Here is a 25,154-nt window from a genome sequence, read left to right on the forward strand (position 1 = left end):
CTTGAACCACAGTTGACCTCATGAGAGTCCAGCACCTTAACCACCATGCCACCCACCAGCCCCTTATTATTATTTTTAAGTCTCCAAATGAACAGCATTCCCTTTGCCCATCTTGGTTATGAAATCGACTATTATCTTCTAGACTTCACTACTCAGCGACTATATGATATTATCAGATCATATTTCAAATGTTATGCTATACCCTGAATTATTTTTTTCTTTTTGTTTGTTTGGAGAGGTTTTTTTTGCTATAGGGCACGTGCGCTCGCCAGACAGACAGAGAGAGACATAGAGACAGAAAGTGAGAAATCACCCCACGGGGGGATGGTCACGCCGCAATCCCTTCTCCTCCATTCTCCTCTCGGGATCTTGGGCACGCACGCACACGCGCCGGGTGTGAATTTTAAGCCACTGGGTCTGGGGCTCGAACCACGGTCGACTATGTGGGAGTCCAGCGACATAGCCATTATGCTAACTGCTGGTTCCCCCCTGAATTATTTTTTTTTATCAAGTGTATTTTCCTTGATTTTTGAACCTCTACGTACTTTATAAACATTGCTTAGTTAACCATATGAAATATCTTTGAAGTGCTGGAGTAAAGAATGTAATTAGTGTTTGCTTTTGCAGGATAGTACTCACACCAAGGAAGGGTAGAGGTCATTTGCTTGATCGACCTCAAGGAAATAAGACGGATCTGTTTCTGGGGGCTCTACACGTTCTTTGTGGCAAGAACACTCCTTTCTCATCTGAGAAGTGATCAGTACACTCACTGCTGCTGTCCCTCCCACACTTTCAAGATTGGTAAACAGTATGCGTCTGATGAATTAATCATGACGAGTGAGCTCTTGGAGGCCTTTAAATTTACTAAATTTAGTAATTGGCAGGACAGCAAATAAGAATTTTGTGACTTGTGGTTTGTGCTTTTCCCATATCTGGGATTTCTTGCTTTTAATCTATAAAACAAAGATTTGAATGTTTACCTTCACCTAGCTCCCAAGTTGTGAGTTTTCTCCTTCCCTTTCTCTCTGCCCACACACGTGGAGAGGAATGGGCGAAGATAAGGAGAAGGAAAGGATGAAATCCTTTGTGATCTGAGAAGATATTGTGAAAGTACTATAATCATAGAGGAACTACATAAAACTTATCCAAACAAAGTAAATCTAGCTTTTAAATTTTATCTGTGAGGATAATACAAACTCTGACATCAGATCCAACAGCTGTCCAAGCGTCATTTTTCTCATCAGACAAAGTTCTCCATTATTTGGACATGTGAGGGTACTGCTGGGCCTGATTTTATTGCATTAAAAAAATTTATTCCAACAATGACCTGACATATTAAAAAATATATAGTTATTAAAACAGTGTGGTATTGGAGTAGAATCAGAAATGTATTGGGTTGTTGGAAAAGTTGTGATGCATTTTGCATAGAAAAACAGAAAAATGTGTCATAACTTTTCTGACAACCTAACAGATTAATTGAACTGCATAGAGAGGTTGGAAAAGGAGCTGTGTAGGGCCAGCTGGTGGTGTGGTGGATAAGGCAGCTGGATCCTACTTGACTGACTATGAGGTTCAAATCTTGGACCTGGTGGGTTGAAAACACACAAGGCACATGTACATAGGTGCCCACAATTCCGAAAGGAAAGATGGATGAGAAGGGATTGTTTCATGACCATCCCCCACAGGGAGCACTCTGTCTCTGTCTCTCTACTGTGAGTGTATGTGCTTTCTGGCACATTAGAAAAAATAAAAAAACTATGCATATATTAGGATTATTTTACATCAGAGATAGCATTAAAATTAATAAAGGAAGAGTAGAGAGTGAATCTACACTAAGGAAAAAATATGAATTGAGTTTCCTACCTCATACCATACACATATATCCCAGATAGTTTAAAGGCTTACATGTAAATAATGTAATTCCAAACCTATGAGAAGAAACACATAAATTTTCTTGGGGAAGAGAATGCTTTAACAAGACATAAAATACAAACACTATGGGGAAAAAGGTACTGAACTTTGACTATAGCAAAATTTAACTCCTTTTATGGCTATCAAAACAACACAAAAGAAAACCCTGAACACACTATGAACAAGGTTAAAATACAAGTGAATATGATATATAACTTTTTTTTTTCTCAAACAAGTGGTAAGAATACAAGAGGGAAGAGGGTTGTTAAGGACTAAATGAGACTTATGAGACAGCAGTCAAATGGAACATGTGGGTCTTGTTTGGATTCTGATTCAAAGAAACCAAGTATAAAAAGATGTTTGTGGGTTAACTGGGGAAATTTAAATACTGACTACTAAGAGATGTCAAAAATTGTTGCTAATGTTAAGAATAATAATGATATTGTAGTTACTTTTTTATATGTATATATATATCTTGCTAGAGGGCATACATGCTTTCTGGAGAGAGACAAAAAGAGAGGGGGGAAAGTAAGAAAGCCTCATCCCTGGGGAATGATCACACTGTAATCTGAGTAAATGACAACCTCAACTCTTGCAATGCAATGTGGGTGAAGAGAGGGAGCAACTTGGGTGTAAGAATGAAAGGGCCATTGTCTGAGCTGTCCCTGATCCTATGCACAAGTATGGGCAAGAAGAGCCCAGTGTCTTTTTGGAAGAGGAGACTTTGGAGCCAGTGGGTACCAGATAGTATTTTTCTATGTTTTGGTACAATAGTAGTAACTTAGAACACCAGTTGGCTGCCACAGAACTCAGCTATCCTTCCCTTGATGACAACGATAGAACCGTGCATCCGTTCATTATTCAGAAATAAGGCATGTCTGTTTTGACACCATTGTTTCTGTCCAGACTGGACAGCATAGTCGTCAATTGGCACAACAGTTAAGAATAACAACAGCACCAGTTTGCGTCATTAGGGAGAGTTGACCCTTGACAAGGTGTTAGAATTCATTGGGAAGTGCTAGCCCGGCTCTTCCTCCCTTAGCTTGGACAACATCTATTGTCATTTCCATGCCTTCTATGTATCCAACTGAAGAGCAGCTCACCCCTGTCCCTGCCGTCACTTAACCTCTTATGATGCCTAATATTGAAAAATATTATGTTACCAACCACAGAGATTCCTATTTGTAGAGATAAGTCTTTACTTCTTACTTGAGCTTTAATTTATTGTCTTTGGTTGTTTTGAGTAGGGGGATGGCTGACTTTTAACAAGAAGACAAACTTCCAGATGGAAATTCTTTTAGGCCATAAATACCATTAACTTGCCTGTTCCAGAGAAGTTCAAATAAAGACACTGGGATTTAGCAACTGTTGAAATGTTTTCCTTATGGTCTCAGTGGCTGAGGAAACGATGCGCCCCACCATCACTGGTGTAAGCGCCAGGGCCTGACCTGTGCCTGGATGTGTAAGCCACTGAGAGGCCCTATCACACAGAAGGGAGGCAGAGTATGACAGATTTGTCTACACAGTTGACCTCTGAAGTGGAGGCATAACTTTACACGGCAATCTCTGGCGGTTTCCTTATCTGTTTTATTTAGTATAAACACTATCTTTCTTGAGTCTTCTGCATTTCTCCTAACAAACTCCAAGGATTAATTCTGGGTCACTGGCTAACTTCTCCACTTCTGCTCTGTTCCCCAGTATTGTTTCTGTCTTTTTCCTTAGTCTTATGCAGATCCTGGAAGATACCAACTCTGAGGCCGTATCTTGCTCACTCCTGGAATCTACCAACATACGAAGCACAGAACTTATCACCACGTAGGTAAGCAACAAATGCCTATTAGTTGATTTATTTAGTAGTCTCAGTCCTGTCTGCACAGTAAATACCCAAGGAGATTTAAACAACAAACAAGTAAACAAACCGACAAATGCTGCATTAACCTCACCCAGCTCAACTGAATCCTGGTTTCTGGGTGTGGGATCCCTAAACTGGTAGGTTTGTAAAGCTCTAAGGTGATATTGGTGCATGGAGAAGGTTGAGAACTACTACATTAATTAATGTGTTGTTTTACTTGGCCATATTTTATTTGCTTCCAAGTTTGGAAGAAACCTATTTGAATTACTATTATTATTTTTTCCTTTTTTTGGAGAGGTTTTTGCTATAGGGCACGTGCGCTTGCCAGACAGACAGAGAGAGACAGAGAGACAGAAAGCGAGAAATCACCCCCCAGGGGGGATGGTCACGCCACAATCCCTTCTCCTCCATTCTCCTCTCGGGATCTTGGGCACGCACGCACACGCGCCCGGTGTGAGTTTAAGCCACCGGGTCCGGAACTTGAACCGCGGTCGACTACGTGGGAGTCCAATGACATAGCCGTTACGGTAACTGCTGGTCCCCTATTTGAATTATTTTAAGGAACAAATATCATAATCATTGAGAAGGTGGCAGTATTATTTTATTGCAAGAGTGGGCCAGAGAGGGCTGGCTGAACTATGTGCCCCTGGGCACATCACTTAAACTGTCTGTGTTTCATTTTTCTCAACTGTAAAGTGGGAAGAATAATAGTAACTATCTCTCTATCTCTCTTTTTTTAAATAGTTATTTATTTTATTTATTATTATTATTATTTTAATTTGCCCAAAGAGACACCAAGAGAGAGAGAGAGAGACAGGAACAGAGAAAGTGAGAAAGCAAGCCACTATGTCTGGGACTCAAACCATGGTTGGCCATGTGGGAGTCCAGCATCTCAACCACCACACCACATGCCAGTCCCGTAACTATCTCTTAAGATTGTCGTAAAAATTAAACAAACTGATCGATGTAAATTCTTAGAGCACTATCTGGTCTGTAAGTTTTCTATTGAATACAAAGAACAAAAAATCCAATATGAAGAAGAGGATAATGTGTTACAACATTTTTTCACTCAAGCTTGCTCTTTTTTTTTTTGGCCAAGTCCTGCCTCTTGGAGCTCATACCTGTCTGGACTGTTCCTTCCTTTCCATGCCTATGGCCTTAATTCTAACTCTTGCTCTCATTATCTCTCTCTCTCTCATTGATTATGGCTGGCACACTGGCCTTCTTGCTGATGATCTGAATGTCCACCATATCTACATGGCTCCTAAATCCCCCCAAAGTGAAGCAGTGATCTTGGTGCTACCAAGCTCAAAATTCAACCTAGATCCTCATTGCTGAGAAAATTCAAACCCAAGTTATGTGATTTGAGGAGTTTAGTTACTTTCTCTAAGCCTGCATTTCTTCATCTTTAAACGGGATTACCTAGTAACACTTTCTACTCAATAGGGCTATAAAAATAGAATGACAGAGTTTCTGCAAGTAAAGTGTCTAAAAATCAACACGACATGTAATAAGGACTTAAAAGTGTTTTATTTATTTATTTATTTATTTATTATTTTTATTATGAACTGGACTGCCACTAACTCCTCTCTGCCATTCTAGGCACCAGCCACATGGAAGTCCTTGCTGTTTCCAGACCACACCGTGTGCTTTCTTGGATTTTTAGACCTCTGATCACAGTATCTTTACCCTTGAAAAGCCAATCACCTCTCTAGATATCTGAATCCTAACATCTTAAAGGGTTACTCTCAAATGTCAATTTTTCTGTGGATTTAAAAAAAAACTTTATTAACATACAATACTGTATATATTTGTGGAGTATATTCTGATTTTTAGTATAATAATACAATGTGTAGTGATTCTATCAGGGTATTTAGTATACCTGTTATCTCAAGCACTTGTCATTACTTGTGTTAGAAACACTCCAAATCCTCTTTTTAACTTTGAGATACATAGTAAATTATCAAACTATATTCATCTTACTGTATTTTTTAACACTACAAATTGTTTCGCCAAGACATCTGTATTTTGTCTCCATTATCACTCTATCCCTTTCTGCCCAACTTTCTCAGTGTCTAATAGTCATTCTTAACTCTAATTCTATGAGGTAATTTTATTCAATGTCTATGTATGAGAGAGAATATGTAGTATTTCTCTTTCTATGCCTGGCTTATTTTATTTACCATTAATTCCCTCCAGGGATGCCTATTTAACTTTAAGTGACAGGATTTCATTCCTTTTAGTGTTCAAATAATATTCTATTGTGTGTATGTTTATATATATACATGTATGTATATACGTGTGTGTATATATAGTATATGTATATGTGAGTGTATATATATATATATATATATAGAGAGAGAGAAATATATGTATATATAAATTGTGTGTATATGTATGTATATATGTATATATCCATGTATACATTTATATATACCTACATGTGTTTCTATATATATATATTTATACATTTATTTGCTGACAGACACCTAGGTTGATTCCATATTTTGGCTATTGTGAATAGTGCTGCAGTAAATATTGGGGTACAGATATATTTGTGACATACAGATTTCTTTTCTTTTGGATATATGCCAAGTAGTGGGATTGCTGGATCACATAGTATCATTTTTTAGTCAAATATCAATTTCTTTTTGAAAACTTTCTTGGAAGTAAATTACTCCCTCCTTTGACCCTCCAAAGAAGTCACTTATTTTAAGATAGAAGTTCTCAAACTTTAGGAGACACCAGGTTGACCTGGAGGACTTATTAAAATACTGATTACTGGGCCTGTTCCTCAGAGATCCTGATCTAGTATGACTGGAGAGAGGCCCCAGAAAATGCATTTCTTAAGTTCCCAGATCTGATCAGCTGGTCCACAGCATAAGTAGCACTGTTTCAGGTCACAGAATACCTTGTAACTTCTATCATAGTTATTTGAGTATGAATTCCTTCTTTAACAAAACAGTAAATTCTTGATAGGAAGACAAAAATCTACCTTTCATTATGTCTGAAAGAGGTAAACCTTGGTCTGGGACTTCAAGGATGGGCAGGATTTGAATATACCAATAGTGGTCAAGAGCCTTATAAATGAGGGGCCCAGAAAAAGGAACAGGAACAGAGAGTGGCATGATTTTAAGAGGGTGAGTGGATAGGATATTAAGGAACAATGAAAGATAAGCCTAGAAAGACATGTGGCATGTATTCAATATGATATATAGATTTTTAGAGGTGGATGTGGAGGAGAACCTTGAAAGGCAGACAGGGGAGTGTACCCTTGACCCCAAACCTGCAGAACACCAGAGCTGAACTGCATGGTCTCCCCACGATGACTCCTTCCTTTTTTCTTTTAGAGACAGAGAGATTTGTTATAAGGCTTGTGTGCTCACCAGAAAGACAGAGAGAGACACAGAGACAGAAGGCTAGAAATCACCCCCCAGGGTGGATGGCCACACCACAATCCCTTCTCCTCATTCTCCTCTTGGGATTTTGGGCACACACATACATGCGCCAGCATGTTTCAGGTTGCTGAATCTGGGACTCGAAACATGGTCAGCCATGTGGGAATCCAGCAACGTAACCATTATGCCATCTGCTGGTCCCAATGGTTCCTTCCTATTGACTGCAAACTTCTATGAGCTTGGGCTTATTTTCTGCATTCCTGGCAGTGTGTACATCCTAGATATACAATAGATGTTTACTATTCTAGTTCCAAAAGTCTGCATTTCTATGAATTATTTTTATATATGAAAGCATGGACTGAAGTTTAGGGCCCACCAACTGCTCCTGCACACTTGAGCCAAACCAGAGCCTTGAGGTAGTTGTGAGGGGTATACCTTACCCATAACTTCTGGACCTTTCCTTCCCTTACAGCACTTCTGCTGGTTTGGAAGTTGCTGGATAGAGGAGCCAGAAGCACCATTGCTTTCCTAGTTTCCAGCATAAACTTGGTTTACAGATATAAGCGTAGAAAGAAAGAAGAAAGTAGCCACTTGGAAGCAATAGATTTGGGTTCAGGATGGAACTTTTGGTTTTGTTCTGTGTGTTTTCTGAAATGCCTGCCTTACAGGGTACTGATGAGGTTAAATAATTAATGCATGTGAATGTACTTTGTAAGCTCTAAAGCACTGCAGGAATATAATTAATTATGTTTATAATTATAGGTAATGCAATTATAATTGTAATTACTTTGTGAGTGGAAGTAGAGCACATATATCTCATGCCCATTCCATAGTAGGATACCCTTGGTAGATATCCTTGGTTAGATCATCAATTTGCATATTGGAGCTCTACTCACTCTCTCTAACTTTGTTTTCAACATTGAGATATACTTGAGACTTGCAAGAAGATTTCATTTTTATTTTAGAAAGCAGGAGTAAAAATGCATAGAATGAGATTCAACACATTCAGCTGTGTGCTATGGCACTTATCTATCACATAGAAAAAATTAAAGCAATTTATTAATTAACTTGCCTATGCACAGTGATACTCACAGAGATCCTATAGTTAAACACACAAAAGAGATATGCACATCCACATATAGTTTTTTTTTTTTTTTTTTGGAGAGATTTTCACTGTAGGGCGCGTGCGCTCGCCAGACAGACAGAGAGAGACAGAAAGAAAGAAATCACACACCCGGGGGGATGGCCATGACTCAATCCCTTCTCCTCCATTCTCCTCTCGGGATCCTGGGCACGCATGCGCACGCACCCGGCGTGAGTTTTAAGCCACCGGGTCTGGGACTTGACCCTTGGTCGACTACATGGGAGTCCAGCGACAGTCCTGCTGTTACCCCCACATATAGTTTTTTTTTTTTTTTGAGAGGTTTTACTATAGGGCACATGTGCTCGCCAGAAAGACAGAGAGAGACAGAAAGAAAGAAATCACACACCCGGGGGGATGGCCATGACTCAATCCCTTCTCCTCCATTCTCCTCTCGGGATCCTGGGCACGCATGCGCACGCACCCGGCGTGAGTTTTAAGCCACCGGGTCTGGGACTTGACCCTTGGTCGACTACATGGGAGTCCAGCGACAGTCCTGCTGTTACCCCCACATATAGTTTTTTTTTTTTTTTGAGAGGTTTTACTATAGGGCACATGTGCTCGCCAGAAAGACAGAGAGAGACAGAAAGAAAGAAATCACACACCCGGGGGGATGGCCATGACTCAATCCCTTCTCCTCCATTCTCCTCTCGGGATCCTGGGCACGCATGCGCACGCACCCGGCGTGAGTTTTAAGCCACCGGGTCTGGGACTTGACCCTTGGTCGACTACATGGGAGTCCAGCGACAGTCCTGCTGTTACCCCCACATATAGTTTTTTTTTTTTTTTGAGAGGTTTTACTATAGGGCACATGTGCTCGCCAGAAAGACAGAGAGAGACAGAAAGAAAGAAATCACACACCCGGGGGGATGGCCATGACTCAATCCCTTCTCCTCCATTCTCCTCTCGGGATCCTGGGCACGCATGCGCACGCACCCGGCGTGAGTTTTAAGCCACCGGGTCTGGGACTTGACCCTTGGTCGACTACATGGGAGTCCAGCGACAGTCCTGCTGTTACCCCCACATATAGTTTTTTTTTTTTTTTGAGAGGTTTTACTATAGGGCACATGTGCTCGCCAGAAAGACAGAGAGAGACAGAAAGAAAGAAATCACACACCCGGGGGGATGGCCATGACTCAATCCCTTCTCCTCCATTCTCCTCTCGGGATCCTGGGCACGCATGCGCACGCACCCGGCGTGAGTTTTAAGCCACCGGGTCTGGGACTTGACCCTTGGTCGACTACATGGGAGTCCAGCGACAGTCCTGCTGTTACCCCCACATATAGTTTTTTTTTTTTTTTGAGAGGTTTTACTATAGGGCACATGTGCTCGCCAGAAAGACAGAGAGAGACAGAAAGAAAGAAATCACACACCCGGGGGGATGGCCATGACTCAATCCCTTCTCCTCCATTCTCCTCTCGGGATCCTGGGCACGCATGCGCACGCACCCGGCGTGAGTTTTAAGCCACCGGGTCTGGGACTTGACCCTTGGTCGACTACATGGGAGTCCAGCGACAGTCCTGCTGTTACCCCCACATATAGTTTTTTTTTTTTTTTGAGAGGTTTTACTATAGGGCACATGTGCTCGCCAGAAAGACAGAGAGAGACAGAAAGAAAGAAATCACACACCCGGGGGGATGGCCATGACTCAATCCCTTCTCCTCCATTCTCCTCTCGGGATCCTGGGCACGCATGCGCACGCACCCGGCGTGAGTTTTAAGCCACCGGGTCTGGGACTTGACCCTTGGTCGACTACATGGGAGTCCAGCGACATCGCCATTACGCTAACTGCTGGTCCTCCCACATATAGTTTTTATATCTGATACATATATTTTTATGTTATTCAAAATGAGTTATTTCTGGAGATCCAATAGAATCTACTGCATTCTAAATTGATCATGTCACTGCTAATGATAAGTTATTCTTTATTTCAGGCAATGCTTATTAATACTAAGCCAAAATATAATATGTTGTACTATTTTGCTTTATTAGAAGAACTAATAAGCTTAATAGATGTGCCAAGTCATTGTTTACATCCTTCTGTTAACATCTTAATCTTTTTTTTTAAAAAAAGATTATGTTTAGTCCCATATTCTAGAGCAACAGTTGTATTTATGCCCATAGGAGGCATTCCAAGACATTGAATTCTCATGGCCCATCAGATAAATCTGTATCTTAAGATATACTGGAACCAGAGCTGATGTTATTCTCATTTGAAAAGTCACTATGGTGGTAAGGTATTAACTGAGAAAATTGTTCTTAACTCTCATTCCTTGAAATTGCTAGATTCTGTCAAAGAAGAATCACATTTCTTCATAGTCTCTGACCTTCTGCCATTGTTCCTATGCACTGTTAATTGTTGTTAATTTCTAACACATCATTAATTATTTGCCATTAAAGATGTGGGAGACAGAAATGCCCTTCACTCATGGGTGGTCAGACGAATAAACCATTAATAATTACAAAAAGTGTGTTACTTTAAATGTGAAAAGCAAACTTGAGCCATTTGCGTGAAAGTTGCTGTGTTTCTGTTGGCTGAACTGTGACACACTGGCAGTGTGCGTGGGGACACTATGGCGACCCCATTGTGGCTGAGGAAGAAGCCATCTCTCCTCTTACTTCCTTAATGACTGTAACATTTGGCCACTAGAGCATGATGTACTTTTGAGAGAACTTTTTCTCTTTACAACCTTCTCCTCCTTTGCAAAAGAAGCCTGGAGGTCAGGTAGTTTCCTCTAGTGCCACAGCCCAAGTTAGTCCCACAATTAGCACTGGATGTATAGGTAATGACTCCCACCCCTGTTCAGCCCACTAGACCATACCGGGAGGTCAGGTCTGGTGCTGTGGAGACTCACTCCCACCTCAGGCTTTCAGTGGAGCCAAGGACATTTCAACTGACACTGGGATCCTGATCTTCAAACCAAACAAAATAAAACAAAACAAAACCAAGCCTGGATTACCATGTAGTGTTGAGATTTTTAGGTAGTGCCTATATTAAAAATTCAGGCAGAAGATTCTTCCTAAAAATTTATAGGAATGTTGAGTAAACATTATATTGAAAAAGAAGTATCAGATATGGTCTCTGGGTTTCACAAACTAGAAGAAAATGATAGGATGTAGATAAAAGATTTGGGGAAGGACCAGCACATGGCATAATGGTTATGCAGCTGGACTCCCACGTAGTCAACCGCAGGGTCTAGTCTTTGACCTGGTGGCTTAAAACTCATGCTGGGCATGTGTGTATGTGTGTGCCCCAAATCTCGAGAGGAGATTGAAGGAGAAGGGATTGTGGCATGGCCATCATCCCTGCTTTCTGTCTCTCTGTCTCTTCAGTGAATGCACACATTCAATAGCAAAAATCTCTCTCTAAAAAAAAAATAGGGGAAAATGTATGAAAAGTTATTTAATTTTTAACTGTGAAATTAAGACAGTTTAGATTCTACAGCTAAAAGTAAAGGTAATATTTTGAAATAAAGGGGTTGATGATCAGTCTTTCTAGTTGAACCCCTTGTTTTGCTAGTAGGAAAATGGAGATCCAGAAAGAATCAAGAAAGAGATCCCTTATCTGTGCATGTGGGAAATAGAACTGTGTCACTTAAAAGGATTTATGGTATCATATATGGTTCTATTGTTCATTTGGACTGTGATCTCCAGAGCAAAGGCAACGTCTTCTCTTTTTCTTCCCTCATATTTTGTTCTAGCATCCTGGGGTGATCAGAAAGGATGACTTTCTGCTTTCAAGAATAGGTTAAAACTGGAGACAGGAGGTGGCATAGTGGTTAAATCACTGAACTCCCACTTGACAGATAGCAATTCGGGACATGGACCTGGCAGCTTGAAAATCATGCCAAGCACATGTGCCCAAAATCCTGAAAGGAGAATAAAGAAGAAGGGATTGGAGTATAGCCATCCCCCTGGTGAGTGATTTATCTCTTTCTCTCTCTGGTGAGTGTACTTGTCCTATGGGAAGAACCTAAAAAACAAAACAACAAAACAAAACAAAACATTCCAAGAACAGATAAATGGATTGAAGGAATGTGGCACATTTACACTATGGAATACTACTCAGCCATAAAGAGCAATGAAACCCTGACATTTAAAAGTAGATAAATATGGAAGATTTAATGCTAAGAGGAGCAAGCTAGTCTATGAAAGAAAGGCATTGTATGTCCCCACTTAATATATATAGAATGTCTGTACTCTATGGCAGAAATTAAAAGACTGGAAGTTAGGAAGGGCGACTGAAGGTACTAGAAACAGTGTAGGAGGGGGTGGGTCACCCGGGGAGGGAGAGAGGAGATTGGAGAAAAAGCATTTAACAGAAACAAAAATGAAAAGTTATCTGTTAATGATAATGTACATAGTAGTATCTATGACTTGACTAACATGTACTATTCATGCTGGGAAAAACCATTTTGTATGCTGTAAAGATGTATGGTGATTAGCTTTAAAAAACATCCAGGTAGCTCAGGCTATCAGATAATATCATGACAAAAGACTAGGTTAAATAGTGAATAATGGCCATATTTTAAGAAACTATTTGAACTTTAGGAACCTCCCCACCCCACTATTCCTTCTTATCTGTAAAATGGGGCATTTATAATTTAACTCTTAAGGTATATTAGACAGTTGAACTCTAAATTCCTCTTTAATTTCTTCCTATTGTTTTAACCATTTATTTTCATTGTTTCACGATAGTCTGTGATCAATATAATTCCATATTTTATTTATTCTCTTCTCTTTTAATGTACAATTAGATGATTGGAAGCTTTTTGTTTTTTTTTTCCTTTAAGGCTTTTGCCATAGGGTGTGTGCACTGTGCACTGTTCAGAGAGAGACAGAGAGAGAGAAAGTGAGAAATGACCCCTCAGGAGGGGATGGCCACACTGCAGTCTCTTCTCCAGTCTCCTTTTGGGATTTTTAAACAAACACACACACATGTACCTAGCATGGTTTCAAGTTGTTGGATCCAGGACCAACTGTGGTCAACCCTGTGGGGAGTCCAGTGTCTTAACCACTACACCACCTTGCTGACCCTTAAAAATTTTTTAAAATTAGAAGTAATCCTACAATAACCAAGTTTTTATTAGATTGCATACAGTAAATTGAAATATACACTTGGTACACTAAAGAAATTTTAAAAAGAAGTAATCCTGCAATAAACATTTTTGAACAGATCTTTTTATGTGTAAATTTTTTCCATAGTTTCGATTTTTACCATCAAATTAACTTCTAAAATGATTATACCCATTGATCAATCTTTAGTCCCACCCCCATCCCCACTCTTTTTTGTCAGAGGGCACATGAGAGAGAGAGAGAGAGAGAATTCCCCAAATGGAGCTGGGTCACACCACAATCCTGTTTCTTCCATTGCTCCATCCCATCAGGATTTGGGGCATGCATACACACACACAGTCTGGAATATTTTTCAAACTGCTGAGGCCAAGATTTCAACTGCAGTCAGCTTTATGGAATCTGGCTCTGCACGTACAGCATTTAACTGCTGTGCTATGAGCCTGGCCCAAATCTTTATTCCTTTTATCTTTATTCCTATAAGGCACTGTGGGGATTTTACTATCTTATCACTTTTAAAACTCGTGCATGGAACTCAAGTCCTTATTCTTAAGGACGTAGGCCCATCAACACCTTTGTTCTCATTGCTCCCCTCTAAATCTCTAGCCATCAATCCCAGGAATCTTTTCTTTGGTGAGAGATGAGTGGATAGAGCTCACCTTTTATTCATCTTTTCTCCCAACTCTTTTGCCTCTGTTTAAAGTTTTTATTTCTTCAAGGAGCTGGGCTTTGGAAATATGCAAACCAGGAAGAGGATTCTCTCTATATTTAAGGCTGTTTATTTTAATTTTTTTTTCCTTAAGGTCAACACCACAAGCGTGTCCAGCTGCTTGAACAGGGGAGAAGGAAGGTCAAAAGGAAAAAAAAAAAAAGCTACAGGGAAAAATCAGATAATATTTTTGAATGCTTATCCTTTAATATAATGAATTTTACAGACCGATTTTTACTGAAGATAATAAAATTACATGAAATTTGAACTGTCTGGAAACCCAGCACTTAGAGCCAATGTTACTACAACACCCATCATTTCTGCCTTGAATTATGACCTAGTATTTCATTATTTATGTGTTTTATATTTCCTTTAGAAGGCCACGATCTAGAATTAGGTAGACCAGAAGGCCACGATCTAGAATTAGGTAGACCAAATGGATCCAGCAAACATTTTGAAGGGGAAGAGTTTGAATGAAGAGAGAAGTAGAGAAAAGAAGATAAATACACAGGAAGGAAACAGATGAATGGATCCAGCAAACATTTTGAAGGGGAAGAGTTTGAATGAAGAGAGAAGTAGAGAAAAGAAGCTAATTATTTTGAGAAAGTAAGCCAGGGAATAAAAAAAAAATATGCTGGTTTCTTTCATAAGAAATGGGAGAGGAATGTAGCTTAGAATGTTTGGTGGAAGATAATGGATTTCATTTTGGATGTATAGAATGTGCTTATGCCCAGGAGATGTTCATGCCAAGAGACCTTTCTTTCTTTCTTTTTTTTTTTAAATTCTCAGCTTATTCAGTGCTTTCCATTTTTACTCACAAGTCTTAGACATTTAAGCTTTGTATGTGAGCACACACATACAAATAAACCTACAGACTAGGAACTTGCACACATTCCTCCTGAGGAAGGGCAAACTTCCTTTTGTATTCCTAGAGCTGCCTTCTATTAATGTTACCTGTGAGCATCCTTGAATAAGAGGCAGCCTTACCACAGATATTTAGTATATCTTGAAAAAAGTGAATTACTTCATAACCAGGCAGATACTCTACTAAGAGTTCCTGGTTGACACCAGCAGGAGAATGACTCATGATGCTTCCATTTTATCCCTATGATTCAGTGGTATCCTTGCTCAATTTGAAGTTTCTGAAAAACAAACTATTTGTGAATTTTATTCATTTTTCCTACTCTCACCTCCCACCACATCAAGGCTATAGGTATCTCAGTGCTAACCATACTCTCAGTTCTTTCCAGCTTGAGGCAAACAAAACAAGGCCATTTCTAACCTGTTTATTTGAATCTGTTTCTTAAACAGACTATTCTGAGTTATTAGTGACGTCCAGTTTCTAGGACAAAGAATTATTGTCTTGACTTCATAGTTGCTCTTTTCAAGAACTCAGCTTTTAAAGGTTATGAAGAACTGTTCAAACTCATTTATGTCTAGTTTCCTTCCCAATTTTTGTGTTGCCTCTCTCTCTGTGATGGAATGCTCTTTCATAATCATAGACCAGTAAAATAACATATGCTTCCAAGGTTATAATATGAAGATGAATTATTTTATTTGCCCTTTTAACCTTGGCATGCTAGGCATATAGACCTATAGGAATTGAGGGTCAAAGATATCCTACAAGATGCCTTCTGGAGTGGAATCCAGTTGTGAGTAGTTGGCTCTCACTAACTTGAAACAAATTACTTATCTTTTATATTGTCCTTTCCCCCCTTTTTTCCCCTCTCTTCTATATTTCCTTAGTTTTTATTCTTTTTTTTAAATCATCTTTTCTTTTTTTTTTTTCTAATTTTAATCTTCTTTTGTGTCATGTTATTTCAAAAGGCCAATCTTGTCATCTTCTGCTTCCCTCATTTATTCTATGGTAGCAATTATTTATCAGTGGATGAAGGACAAAAAAACCACTCGGCACAATTCAAGGTCATTGTGGTAATTTTAGGTATCTGAGATTGTACCAAAAAGGAGGAAAAAATGTGTAAACCATTTAATGAGTGAATAAAAGCTATTGGAAAAAGGATAAGGGTTTATGACTTGGAAAGAAGGACCATATTTTCTGCACAAAAGGTCAGCTCCTGGATTAGTCAAGATTGGCTGGGTTTTGTTGTAGTAATAAACAACCTCCAAATGTCAGTGATTTAATCCAATAAAAGTTTATTTCTTACTGATGCTATGTGTCCAACATGGACCTGTAGAGGACTGAGCTCCACCAAGTCATTCAGGAATCTAGGATCTCAGGTACTCTTTCATCTCAACTTATGCTTTCTAGATTGCTTCTGTAGGGAGGGAGAGAGCTAGAGACTCTTCTACTTATTATCAAATGTTTGGGCCTTGAAGGGTCACATAGTAGCTTTGCTCACAACAACAGAAAAATCACATGACCTATCAACTATAAATAAGCGCAGCAGTGCAGTCTCTATTTGCCTGGAAGGAGAGGATTCATGATTCTTCATGACACTAGTACTGTCCAATATGGCAGTCAGAATGATTAATTTTGAAATGAAAACTATGGAAACTCCAAACTCTGATTACTATGCTTGAAAGAAAGGCGTAGAATGAGTAGCCCACCTGTGATTTGTAGCAGCAGGCCTCACTCCTAGCCCTTGGGTTGCTGTTTGGCAAGTGTGACTCCTGCTATAACCCCTCACAAGCTCGGCATAACCTTTTCCATGAATTCTTGTCATGGAGGCAGCATTTTTAATAAACTCACGCATGTCCTTTTATCCAATAAAATGTCAATCTTAAATTACTAAGATAATTCAAGGTTGAAATACTCCTCTTAATTTACTCTTTTAATTACAGGAGGCATGGGGTTTGTGAATCTTGAGCCATTAGGAACCATAAGTGTTCTGAGCCAGGACTGGGAGGCCATCCCTTGCCTGTGACAGTGTCATGGAGCGAAGCTGCCAGTAAGCCAAGGTGTCAAGGATGACAGGACAGCTCCATCTATTGCGGCTGCCAATCTAAATACAAAACCAAGTGCATCACCTCCCTCAAACACATTCTCTCAAAGTGAAATTAACTTTATGGTGTGTGCAATTGTAAAGTCTCTTTGGATAGTTTTACATAATGTCCTGGGAGTTCTTAGACAAGTGACTTTTGGGCAGCTGTAAACTGTAGTTAGAACACACTTCTAGAATTCATTCATCTAAGGGCTGGTACATGCTCATGACTGAATCCTCAGTGGGGCCCAGCCTAAATGAAGAGAAAGCTGATGAAATCAGCCTGGCACAGTAGTAGTGAAGAATTGAGACTCCAAATCCAGAAGGACCTGGAGTTTGTAGCTTGACTTTCCTCTTATGAACTTATATGACCTTTGCAAGTTGCATACCATCTTTAAGCTTTCATTTTCCATAAGATTAGGATGAAAGTAGCATTTGTCTCATATATTTATGAGAATTAAATGCGATGACATTTTACATGGTGCCTGGCTCATAGTAAGTGGTCAGAAAACGTGAACTATTACTTGTAGTTGTTTAATTTTTGTATTGTTCAGGGTAAGGACTGTATGTAAAACTCTGTGTTAGACAGTGAAGGTAAACTAGAACAAATAGAGCAGTCTCGGCCCTTCAGGAATTTTCAGATACATGTATGTACATGTGAGAGAGACAGAGGAGGAGAGAGAGAAACAGACAAAGAGAATTAGGAGATAGCAGAGAGAGGATGCAGAAGAGGAAAAATACAAGAGAACTAAAATTAAAATAGATAACATTGAATTGTGTGCTTATTCTATAAGTAGTTTGCATAGAAAGAAGTGATCTTACTCAATGTTCATATAAACATATGGGTTGGCATTATTGCCATATTTGTTTTGCACTTGAAGAAAATAAACCTTAAAAGATGAATTAACCTGTAGCTAATTAATGGAACTGGAGAAGTGGAGGGAGGATTGGGCTTTGTGGTCCAGCTTGACTGGAGCACTGGAGGAGAGGAGAGGATAGCCAAGTGGTATAACATGTACTGGGTGCTCCAGGATAGCCTTGCACACACCAGCACAGGTAGCCCGTGCCCAGAGACCAAGGCCATCATTAATTTTGGCCAAAGTCCTTAATGGTATGTGGTTTAACCAAGAGACAGGAGACTTCCTCAAGGTGGTCATGTCTTTGGGAGACTGGATGATGAATATGCGTATTTAGCATGGGCCTGAGGCACAGCATCAAATTATGCAGCAAATCCAAGATGTGCCAGGAAATGGCAACCAATGACAAACTTACATGAGGAAGCTGTTGAAAATGGCAGGATTGGGACCAGCAGATGATGTAATGGTTATGTCGCTGGACTCCCACATAGCTGACCATGGTTTGAGTCCTAGACATGGTGGTGTGAAACTCATGCCGGGCATGTGTGCATGTGTGCCCAAAGTCCCGAGAGAAGGGATTGCAACATGACCTTCCCCCTTGGGGAGTGATTTCTTGCTTTCTGTCTCTCTGTCTCTCTGGTGCGTTCACATGCCCTATAGCAAAAATCTCTCTTAAAAAAAAAAAAAGAAAGAAAGAAAGAAGGGAAATGTCAGTGTGATCCAAGGTTGAACCTAAAAGATACTCAAATACCTGAGGCTACTTGTTAGAACCAAATCGATCTCTCCTCCCACTCTACAGTATATTACAAATCCTAGCTCATCATCAATGGCATCATTTTAATTTTCTCCTCTTGCCCCTGCTCCTATTCTTTACTGTGAGTTCAGAGATAAAACATAAAAATTGGAAAATATAACAAAACTTGGAAACTTTCAAATGCTTTCAGACATTTGCCCCATTAATACTTTAGGGGAAAGAAGGTAATCTCCATGGAAAATCTCCATTAAAGTAACCTTGTGGGTTGATCTGAAGTGAGTACCTCCAGAATGCATGTTCTGACTCTTGGTTTAGTTTACTTACTGTGTCTTGATCTTAGACTTGATATGCCCTCTAATCAGATAAGAAAAGAGTTGAAGCATTTCTGGACTGTAAACCAACCTTAATGTTATTTGAAAATAGGAGTTGAGCTTGGGGCTTGGGTTTCTTCCCTTTTTATTTGTGTATGATTTAGTGTTCATCCTGCACTAGACACTAAAATGCATTGTTTAATTATCTGAGCTCAACACACCATTTTATAATTCATTAGTCAGTTGCTCTTTGCAAAAGCTTATTTCTTATGAAACAAAAGTGGGAATCATGCGACTGGACTATTTATCTCTCTTTAGGGGTTGGGGGTTAATATCTGATAGCTCATAACATCTTTATTATAATGCATTTATAATGATTTACTGGAATCATTCTATGGCTAAGTATCTAATGTCAAAGCCGGGATCTGGCATGAAATAAAATGCTGTATCCTTGGGTAGCTCTAGGGAAAAGAAAGGCCTCAGCCAATATTTTCTGTGTAATTCTACAAACTGTAATAAGGGTAGGGGTAATTGCCTTAATGTCAATTAAGCTATTAATAATGCCCATCTTGTCATTCCTAAATATAGCAGTGTCTCAATCATATATTACTGTCCCCTGTTAAGGCTACACAGAAATGAGATCACAGATGAAGCGGATCAGGAAGTCTGTCTAGCAGCCAGTCTTTTTGCCTTTACATACGAGAGACTTTGGGAGATGATGTGTTTTGATGAAAATTTTCTGCTTAGACATGTACATGCATTTGTGAGGACAGGCATTGTCAATGCTTGTGAGCAGGGCAAATCTGGCTTTAGAAACTGTTCCTTGTTTCTATTCTGCTCTTGGATGACTAAGAAAGGTGCTTCTTATCAGGACTAGTGTTCCAAGGTCTGCCCACCAACTGCTGAGCCAGATAGTCCAGCTAAAAGCCTACATGTATTTTAGAGTCAGGAACACTCATGCCAGCTTCATGTGAGCTGTGCTTAGCACATACTGTTTCCAGGCCACATGCATGTACACAAGTTCCTCAAGAGTGGTTAGACTATGGACAAAGAAAATGAGCCTGAGACACAGAATGAAGAGGCCAATGGTTCATCAGCAAATTTCAGCAAACACGATTGAGGCTAATAGCACTATTTATACTAGGAAACAGGCAATGAACTGCAGGATTTTGGTGAATGGGGAGAACGCTTCCAACACTCCCATCAGCTCTAAACCAGGACCACTTAGCTCACGTGGAAGCAACAGCACAAGATCCTACTTTAGCTGGTACTTGAGTTCTCTTGGGCTATGGTGATCCTGAGCAGCCACTTCCTCTGCCCGCCTTGTTGGCTGTCTTGGTGAAGTGAACTTCTACTTGATGATATTTAGAGCTCATTAATTTGTCCCAAGGAAGTTTATTGTATGGCAGTTTAATGACAGAAACCTGTTTTAATGCAAATGGACATGTAATCCCACTAAGGCACTCTGAGGGTGTAAATTTAAAACAATTGCTAGGAACTGACATCAGAGTTTAATAAGATGGAGGGCTAGTTCCTAGATCCTGGTACGCCCAAGGGACTCTGCTTGGACACCCAGCTCTGGCAGTTTTAGTGCAGACGTCGGTTACCATGGCAATTAAAAGGGGGGGCTTCAGGGAGCTCCTCTCAGGTGGTGGGGATCTGAGCTCTGGGGCAGCGGGGAGGGGAAGTGCAGGAAGGGAAGAAGACTGTGTGGGAAGGAAATGAAGGGTTAGTGGGCTGCTTCTGCTCATTTTTCCTGGGGGGTATGAGGTTGGGGAAGCTCTGAGACCCTGGAGGCAGCTTTCTGTCTTGGCTTATTATAAATGCCTGATCTAGGCAACTGTCCTCAGAAAGATCATAAAGCCTTGTCTGGGACCCCACTTCTCTCAGCAGGTAAAGGGCGAAGCGTGCTTCTGAGGGGGTGGGTGGAAATGAGATGGAGGCAGGAATTGTTTGTGAATATTTGCTAGATTATAATGCTGGTGGGTACTGCATCATTCTCCGGAGAGCCCTGAATAAGGTTATTATGGGTGAAGTCATTTTTGTAATAAAGTTGGCTGTAACTCTGGGTCATAAATCACAGGTTCTGGTACTAAAAACATTACTCTCCATGCCTCTGTTACCACATACTGTCCTCTTTTTAAATACTTTGATTTTACTACAAATCTTCCATTGACTACGATGGGGGAAATACACACAATGAGCAAATGATTCCTTCCGTCCCCTGCAGCAGCGCTGCCGGCCTCTGGGCCTCCTGGAATGATTTCCTGAGGTGTGATGTTATTTATGGCATGCTTTCTCTATCAAAAAGGCAACCAGCATCCCAAGTGACCCCGGAGCATTTGCATCATTGCTTCTCTTGCTAATTGATTCATCCCCTGGCAAGGTCCGAGACACGGGCTGTTAGCCGGACACTCTCTCCCAGCTGCAGACCCCGTGGATTAAGGTGCGTAATAAGCAAAGATGTTAATAAAATTGTTAAATGTCAAAACTGCCAAACCCACACCCATTCAGAGTCCATCAGCTCTCTGGAATGATTCTGTAAAATACCATCTCCTCCTCTCGTCCTTTTCTCAGTCTAAACTTCATAACCTTTGTTAAGTTAGGAGATTAAGAACTGATATTAACAACACTGATTGTTTAATTTCTTTCATAACTTCTTCCTTTCAAAGAAGAGTCCAGCACAGAATGAAAAGGAATGTTATCATATGAAGTGCATTTCAGATGTAATAAACCAGGAAGGAGAGGGTGGCCCCAGTGGCAGTTGTAAGAGGGACGAAGTGTGGATCTCTATAGCTCAGTGGCTGCAAAGCAGAAAATGAAGATTGTAAAAACGTCACATAAAGAAAAAATGCACAGTGGATTCGTTTTGCGATGCCCATAATTCAGTAATGCCTTTAAGTAGCTAGAAGAAATATAATAAATGTTTTTCCACAACATTGATCATACTGTATCAGAGGAAATATTAGTGTGCAGGGAGCCATGATTATACTGGTAGTAATTCTCAGTGCAGAAAACTAGTAGAAGATGGGACCCTTTATAGGCCCAACTTTTATTGGCTGCAGTTATTTACCTTTAAGAATACGCCTAATACATTGTCCTATAGCTAAATATTTTTGTGAAAATTCAAACCAGCACTATCTGTAAATCAGAAATCCTGCCACCATTTTATAGAATTTATATATTATTTTTTTCCTGTAGATGCTCTGTTATGTTCCAGAATACAAAAACCAGCCAATTGACCATGTAAAAATTCTAGAAGGCCTGTAAAACAGATTCTTTTTCTGTATTCTGAACCCGGATAGGAGTAGACAGGTTTATGGCATGTGATTCCATCCAAATGCCACCTGTATATATAATATCTCTCTAAAGAAATTAAATGGATTATTAGATTATATACTGTAGTAAAACCATACCTGGAGCTATAGGCCAAGAGAGGAAATGCATGTCGTGTAAATGCCTTTTTTCTTTCTTTCTTTTTGTTCTGAAACACTAAAGAAAGCTTTGCAAGGTGGACTTTTTCTTTAGGGATGAAAGAGGGAACTGATTCTACAGGCCAGCGTCTTGCTCCTCAGACTGGCAGGAACTGGTAATGCGATGGCTGTGGCCATGTTGGTGCAAGAAGCCTCTGAACGCTAAGTGCAAGTTTGACCTCCACTCTGGATGGGCTCTGGCTCCACTCCAGAAATCATCCAATCAGGGTTCCAGGGTGCACAAGATAAGAACTAACCTTGACCTTCACTCTGGATGGGCTCTGGCTCCACTCCAGAAATCATCCAATCAGGGTTCCAGGGTGCACAAGATAAGAACTAACCTTGACCTTCACTCTGGATGGGCTCTGGCTCCACTCCAGAAATCATCCAATCAGGGTTCCAGGGTGCACAAGATAAGAACTAACCTTGACCTTCACTCTGGATGGGCTCTGGCTCCACTCCAGAAATCATCCAATCAGGGTTCCAGGGTGCACAAGATAAGAACTAACCTTGACCTTCACTCTGGATGGGCTCTGGCTCCACTCCAGAAATCATCCAATCAGGGTTCCAGGGTGCACAAGATAAGAACTAACCTTGACCTTCACTCTGGATGGGCTCTGGCTCCACTCCAGAAATCATCCAATCAGGGTTCCAGGGTGCACAAGATAAGAACTAACCTTGACCTTCACTCTGGATGGGCTCTGGCTCCACTCCAGAAATCATCCAATCAGGGTTCCAGGGTGCACAAGATAAGAACTAACCTTGACCTTCACTCTGGATGGGCTCTGGCTCCACTCCAGAAATCATCCAATCAGGGTTCCAGGGTGCACAAGATAAGAACTAACCTTGACCTTCACTCTGGATGGGCTCTGGCTCCACTCCAGAAATCATCCAATCAGGGTTCCAGGGTGCACAAGATAAGAACTAACCTTGACCTTCACTCTGGATGGGCTCTGGCTCCACTCCAGAAATCATCCAATCAGGGTTCCAGGGTGCACAAGATAAGAACTAACCTTGACCTTCACTCTGGATGGGCTCTGGCTCCACTCCAGAAATCATCCAGTCAGAGTTCCATGGTGCACAAGATAAGAGCTAGCCCAGCCAGACTTCGGCAAAATTATAAAGAGAGGCAAGACCTGAACATGATAATCTTTCATATATTCTAGATAAAGTCCTGCTGTAAAAATTACCCAGAGAAGCCAGAAGCCAGAAGCCAGAGGAATCTCTGAGTGAAGATACCCTGAGGGCAGTGCTAGGAGGGTGGCATTCTTTTACTTCAGAATCTGGATAATCCAGCTTGCAGTTCAAAGCTCTTGTGAAAGCAAACCAACCTGGTTAGAGGCTGCATGTTCACCTGCTCTATCTCAATTCCCCTCTACCCTAACTCTCACTGACATAAATGAGAATCAGTTCCCAGAGTGAAAGGAGGACATACCTTTCTCTTTGTTCTAGGGCTCTTTGCTTTATGTAGATCACAGGTTTCACGCATACATGCTCCTTCAATCCAACACATTTTTCTGTGATGTTCTTCTCCACTTGTGTGCAGAGGGTATATCGGCTAAAGGGCAGTGAAATTCTTCTTCTCCCTCCCCCGCCCCTCCCCGCAGTGAAATTATGTCTTGATTTTAGTACATTCTATTGGAGTTGATAGATTCTTCCCATCTTGAGAAGTTTGTTTGTTTTTGTTCTTTAAGAGGCAGGCGATAGAAAGGAAAATTCCAACATTTATGGAGTCTCAGACTGAGAATCAGCTTTCCAAGATGACAGTCTATCAGAAGGAATGGCACCTGAGAAGTTCATATGCATTCATGTTATGTACTCAGCACAGAGATGGACATAAATAGTGTATGGACTGACAGGATGGCACAGGCTTATGTTAAAAGTTCCTTCCGAATGTGAAGAGGAAGAGTGGATGCTAAGTATCTTGTTATAAGTGGCATTGTTCTGGGTATTTTGCAGCATAGCAGCTGTTATTGTGTGTGTGTGTGTGTGTGTGTGTGTGTGTGTGTGTATATATATATATATATATATATATATATATATATATTAAACAAACAAGCAAAATTTGTCTCAGTTAATTTCCTGGCAGTTGAAGGAGTGCAATTTAAAATAAGATTTCTTTTTTTGAGCCTAATCTCTCTTTGAATTCACTCTTAGGTATAGTGTCACATTAATAGTCCTATCACCGAACTTAACAAAGACCAACCAGTAGTCCTGCTCAGTCTTCTCTTTTTCTTCCTTCTCCCCCTTCTTCCTTCCTTCCTCCTCCCATCTTTTCTCTCTTGCTTCCTCCGTTTTTCCTCCCTTTCTTCCTTTCCATGTTTCCTTTCTCCTTTTCTTTTCTTTTGTTTCTTCTTCTTTTTTGCCCTCCTTTTTAATTTTCCTTTTCCTATCCACTTTCCCCTTTTTTCTCTTCGCCTTCGATGACTTGAGGGGAAAAAAGCCTAATGGACTTCTCAGAGCAATTCTACAACAGTGACAGTGTTCCGAGTCACAGTTGTCTTCCTGTGAGTATTTAACCATGAGGGAGGAGCTGTAGCTTCCCCACTTCCTGTGTGTGCAGTATTCACAGCATCTCATTTATGTTTGTGAAAACATCTAAGTATGCTTAGGAGAGCCAGAGGTACATTTGGAGAGCAGACCTACCTCAATTTTTGGAAAATTACAAAAAAAAAAAAAAAAAAAACACAAAAAAAAAAAAATTGTTTTTAAAAATAGGGTGTATTTTGTTTT

This window comes from Tupaia chinensis, unplaced genomic scaffold, assembly GCF_000334495.1.
Source record: "Tupaia chinensis unplaced genomic scaffold, TupChi_1.0 Scaffold000314_1, whole genome shotgun sequence".
NCBI lineage: Eukaryota > Metazoa > Chordata > Mammalia > Scandentia > Tupaiidae > Tupaia > Tupaia belangeri.